General features: G+C 43.7%; 1 protein-coding gene across 2 annotated transcripts in view; it reads right to left on the minus strand.

Annotated features, from left to right (window-relative positions):
- SOX5 (SRY-box transcription factor 5) overlaps positions 1-6,183 on the minus strand; it is a 652,081-nt gene that overhangs the window by 645,237 nt on the left and 661 nt on the right. The window lies entirely within an intron of this gene.

The raw sequence follows: 6,183 nt of genomic DNA on the forward strand, positions 1-6,183 counted from the left end.
CACCTGCATACAATTACAAATATAAAATCAATCTGAAGCAAAGCAAAGAGCAGAGTATCTCCTACTAAACACACTCTTCTTCCAGATTTGAATTTTTAAAGCAGAATATTGCATTAACACATTCATTTTTCTGTGACTGAATACTCTTCTTAAATATTTTGCATACCATTCATAGCAGATGCATTCAATTTATTATTAAACAGAAGTGTAATTACACACATATTGCATTTCTTGTTATTATTTATGCATTTGCCTGTATTCTAGCATGACAAGCATGATCTTTAATAGCATGGCATAAAAAGCAATCTCATTTCAGTGAAACATAGTTGCATGTTACTGGATGCACACATATGGACAGCACACAAAGAGCCAGAACAGCTGCCCTTCCCTGGGAACCTCAATGTCCCTAGGCTCCTTCCAGAATCAGTGGAGAAGGAGACTCCAGCAAAGTGTGATCTGGTGGATGAATCACTGTTACAGAATAGATATTTTTCTCTGTGTTTGTAAAGAACTCTTTAATACAGAAGTCAGTATCTGCCTTTAATTCAGTCAGCTCTGAAATCACTTGAAAACCATTTGTTTTCTATTTTCTTTTTTAATGGTTTCTGAATTTTTCTCAGTATAAACCTGGTCCAGTAGGACTAATCTCCCGCTAGGTCAGTTTTGACATTAAAATGGTGTCCCCAACTAGGAAAAGCAACTCTTCCATTCACTGACTAAAGGCACTGACTTAGCCATGTAACAGGTATTTTGCTTTCTTTTTCTAAAAAGGATTGTAAAATTAACTTCTGGATTCTTTTCAAGTAAATATTGAATTGGTTAGCTGAGGATTACAACTGTGTCCCCCAGCCCTTTTCACTACATCAAAAGCTTATTCATACACAAGGATTTTATAGCAGTATAAAAGGTAGAGTCCATAATCCTAGTTTAGAAATTGAACCAGTTTAATTAAGTGTATCTTTAGACTGACTGCTACAAAACACAGTATGGCAGTCAAATTTAAACCTGTTGTATTCACTTACCCCACACAGACACTGAAGATACTGCAAACCATATTAACATCTGTTTCAGAGCTGGTGCCCAATGCTTCTGAGCAGAGTGAGCTTAAGTTTTTTCCCCCCTCCTCAAAAACGTGGGCAAAGCGACTTCTTAGAGCAGGAGGAGCCCTTACTGGCAATAAGGCAGTAAGTAAGCAGCTTCACCCTACCCCACCAGTTCTTTGCCATACTAGCCAGCCTTCTAACCTGCCTAAGCCAAAAGCCAGTACTGAAAATCTGGTTTTAAATTAAGTACGTGAACATCACCATCACTAAGAGCAGAACCTTACATATAATTTTACTAATACTCCGATACACCTTAAGCATCTTCCTAGGCTCTGACTAGCAAAGGCAAGTACCCTATGTAGCAAATCCAAGCCCACTGAACACAGATGTCAGCTTTTGCCAGACCTTTTAGACTCATTTCAAATAAAGCCTGGACCACCCTGCTAGGGACAAGGAGACTACAATGGAAATCACTCCTCTACAGGATGTGGTTTTATTTGGATTGTGTTCTGTAAAACTATGCTCCTTGCAAAAGGTTCAAAATGTCATCAAATCGCACTGGCCAGTTGAGCCTGCTCAGTTTCTCTCAGGACATGCTCATAAACAAAAAAGATGGGTTTAAGTGTTCAGTGTCCTTTATCAGACTAGTACAATAGTAACATAGTACAGATTCTCCCATGTATTTGAGCTATAACCATTCAAAGGATCAAATACTTGTACATAAATATATAATTTAAATAGTGTGAGATTTTTTTTCTTGAGGTTTTGCAGTAGTGAAGAATACTATCCTTATAAAATAACTTTAACCTGCAATTTTCAGGCAATCCATTTCCTTGAAATATAGATAAATACTCTTTCTTTAAACAATAATCACAGAATACACTTTGGCTTTATCTCCAGGATTTCTTTTTATTTGAAAGAACAACAGGAAATGGAGGAGGGAACAAAAAAATACTTCTGTTAAAGGACAATTCACTGAAGGGTCTTTTAGCTGGCAATTGTCAGCACTGCTCAGGGCCAATGGATCAAATTTAACTCTAAAAAGTGCTGATGGTTGTATGAGTCATCACAGTAGGATCTGGCGCTCTGGGCCACTCAAGCTCAATTTTTGGTATTACCACAGGGTGTAGGAACTGGGATCTTGGTGAGCAAAGATTTACTCTGTATTTGATGCACTGGGTAAAGTGGCATTCTTAAAATCACCAGCCTGCCAAGCAGCTAGTAAGCCAGCAGGAGGTTAGTAGGAAGAGAAAGTAATTGTCCTTTGTGCCTCTGAAAATAGCCAATATTAAAGGATCCTCTTATGTATTACCTGAGTTTCAATCTACACTTGCAGCTCAAAGGAAAAGAGAGAGGCTGGAGAAGACAGAAAATAAAGCTTTCAGAAATATTAGAGGAGACCCTCCTCAAGCTGCCATAAAGTGTATGGTCTCCTCACCTAGAAATGTGTGCAACTAGAAAGGATGTGCGCTCTGTAAACAACAAAAACTTGTTCAGATGATGCACTTTACGCATACAGAATGTACCTGTGTGTCACCATGTCCTTGAAGAGGATGGAGACATGGGGAAACGTACTGCAAGAGTGATCATCTTACACTTATCTAGGATGTCCATCAGTGGAGCAAGAAGTACATGGACTCAAGTTGCTTTAACAGATTAGACACAAGTCATTGGAAATCCACTTTACCTGTAGCCTCTGCTCTCCACACAATGCCCAAAGAAGGTGTAACTTCTATAGCACGACTAGCAGTGGGATGCAAATCTGATGTTTTGGTCTTGACCTGAATATTCGTATCTGTTACTAAATTTCACAAAGGGAAACAGATCTGGCTTCAAATTCCCCTAGCCCTACACTTTGGTCACAGATCTGAAAGGAAATTCTCCTAATTGGGTCTGAGCACACCATGAAAAAGGAAGAAAAATCCCCAAAGCCCCCAACACATCCATGCCACCAAAGAGGAGTGCATTCTTGCTTCAGGCTTCAATTCATACACTGTCTGAACAAAATTTGGATCTGAACTTGACTACATAATCTATCAGAAATTATTAACTGTACCCACCTCTAATGTCTTGAAATGGAGAATATAAGCAAAGCAGATTATTAAAAAATGAGTTTACAGTACAGGAGATTTCAAGGCTTTACAAGGACCATTCCCAAAGTGCAGGGCCCAGCTGCCCACTTCCTCACCAGCAACACTCGTGCCGCCTTCAGTGCGATCACAGCTCTGCCATTCAGGGGACATGCAAGAATCCTTATGTAAAAAACAGGGGGAAAAAACTTATTGCTAATAGGAAAAAAATCCTTATAATACTAATTATTCATAATGGTCAAAAAATATGACAGTTTACAACAGCGTTACAGCAGTGCTTTGGCAATATTTTAGCATACTGTTGTATTTTTAGAAGGACTGTTCATTTACTTTCTCCTAAATGCCGGAATTCTTATTTTTCAACAAACGCTCTGTTTTTTGGTATATACATATGCCAACATCAGAGTGTTTTATATCAGGGTACATACGAACTGCAGGCAGAAATAAAGCTCCTGTACACACGTTGCATTACAGCAGCACTGTCGGAGATGCCAAGTTTCAATCTCCTCCCATGCTTTATGCAGTGATAGTTAGCTACACCACTTACAAACCTTCTTGGAATGCAGCGGTACATTTTTATGATGAGTAACAGAAAACTGCTGTTTCTTCATCCTGAACATTGAGGAACTATCCCATTGTAAACAATACATCTGACAGTTTAATGATATTGCTCAACCTAACCAGTTTTGGCAAGCAGCATGTATGATAAAAGTGCAGCAAGATGTACGTTTAAGCACTTTCACATTTTCTCAGCACAGAGACCTCAGAAGGGTACCTTACCATTTCAAAATTGATTAGCAAGCTACCTGCATACTTAAGTGAAAAACAGTATGCTCTCTGTTAAAGTCTTGCCTGGTACTACAAGATCACAACAGGACGATCACAGTCCCCAAGAACCTCTACAGCTGGAGCTCCAACACGTACAGATAAAATTCACAGGCTTTTATTTTCTTTCTAAAGAGCATGTATATGCTTCCATCGCTTACAAAAACTTATACTAGGCTAAATTAAATACATGTGCACCCACATGTTAACTGAATTAACTCAGAACAGTCAATACAGCTCAAATGTCCATCTGTTTACAAAAGACACTTGTAGCTTTCAAGTCTTGTGCTCCTTATAGTGTAACTCTTAACCAAAACAGTTTTAAGTTCAACCAGAAAGCTCTGTTGCGAGATTTCCAGGCATAACAGCCATGTGTTTATTGGGTTTTCATGTTCAAATCATGTCAGAATACACATGCTATCCATTCGCAAAATGCAACACATCGATGCCAGCCTCTCCCTCTTCAGCTGGAGAAACCTCATAAAACAAAGCTGGCTATAACATGACCAGATATTATAGCTAAATTTAAAAAGAAATATAAATCTCCCCTTGCAATCCCAGTTTAAAAGTTGCAAATGGCGCGTTTTGCAAGATGAATTTGTTTCTGAGGCAATAATGTATTTTCCAGCACTGGGATGGATTAAGAGGATATAAAAACAGCAGCAGACACAAGTAGCTGCTCTCAGGTAAGTTTCAGGTGATAAAATGTTTTGATGAAGAACTTTGTACTAGCTCCTCATTTACAATAAGTTGCTTTTTAATCTGAGGCAAGGCAGCTGACAGCTAGCTGCATTTAAATTGGGAGGAGGAAAGCCAGCGCACATTATCTTACAGTTCTACAGCTGGAATCAAACTTCATCTTTTAATATGAACTAAAGTTAATATTCCATTCTTTGACAAGAGATGGAGCAAAACGCAGCTCTGTTAAAAAAAAAAAAAAAAAAAAGTCCTCTCCCATTTTAGGGTATTGCAGGCTTTCCTTTTACAAGGGTTAAGCAGTAGCAACAGTAACAAAAACTACCTGTACCAGGGTGCAATACTCCAAGAAAACAGTTCTCATCAGACACTGTCCTCCTGGACGCCCCTACTGTACTGTTGTTGATGATGATCGCGATGTTGAACGCCTACAAATCTCCCACGTGCCTATTTCGTTGGCCTGCTGTTTTTTTGTTGGTTTTTTTTTAAAAAAAAAGCTAGAGGCCATTACTCATGAGCAGTAAGAAAACAAATCACTCTTAGACCTACTCCTCTTGCAGATTCCCACACTTATTACCCAAAATCCCACAGCTTGCTATTGGTTCTACCCTTGACCAAAGTACAGGGCTGAGGCAGCATGCCATCCCCAGGGAAAAGCCGAGCACGTTCCTCCCGGCAAGCGGCTCCGGTTATTCTAGGATCGCAGTCGGGCTGGAATAAAGTCCCTTAACTTTTCTGCGAAGGCAGAGCTCGCTCCCACCGCCGGCGCCCGGCCAGCCCCACTGCGAGCCGGCGGGGACGAGCGCGGCCGCGCTCCGCACCCTGACCGGCAGCCCGGTTTTCCCCGTGACCCGTTTTCTTTTTGAGGGGAAAACAGCCGAAAGGAGCGAACCGAAAGCCGTCAGCCCCTTCCACAGAGTCACCCTGCGGCTCCAGCAGGAACGAGGAACGTGTCTCGCAGAAAGATGTAAACAGCCCCGTCCCGCTGCCCCCTCCCCCGGTGCCGGTGTCCCCCGCGCCCCGCGGCCGCAGCGCCCCGGCTCGCCCCTGCGCGCCTCCCCGGCAGCGGCGCGGCGGCCGCCGCTTTGCACTCACACACGCACGCACGGAGAGGCAATTACAATAATTTAAAGCTTCCTGTCCGCCGGCTCCGCCGGGATCGCGAGGGCTGAGCCATGCCTGGGCAGGGCGCGGAGCAGCGGCTCCCCCGCCACACAGGCGCGGGCACCGCAGCCGGCCCGCCCCCAGCCCCGGCGGCAGGAGGAGGAGGAGGAGGAGGAGGAGGAGGAGGAGGAGGAGGGAAGGGGGGGCGTGACAAGTTGTGCCAAACTTCGGGAGGTGTGCGAGCGGCCGGGAGGGAGCCGGCCGCGCTGACAGCCGGACCCGCCGCCTCCCCCGCCCCGCCTGCGGCGCCCACCCCCAGCGCTGTCCCGGGCCGGGGCCCGCCCGCCCCCGCCGCCCCGGGAGCCCCGTGGGGCGCTGAGCCGGGCAGCAGTCGCCGGCGGCAGCAGCGAGGAGGAAAGTTAAAA

Source organism: Falco punctatus (assembly GCF_963210335.1).
Source record: "Falco punctatus genome assembly, chromosome: 6".
Taxonomy (NCBI): domain Eukaryota; kingdom Metazoa; phylum Chordata; class Aves; order Falconiformes; family Falconidae; genus Falco; species Falco punctatus.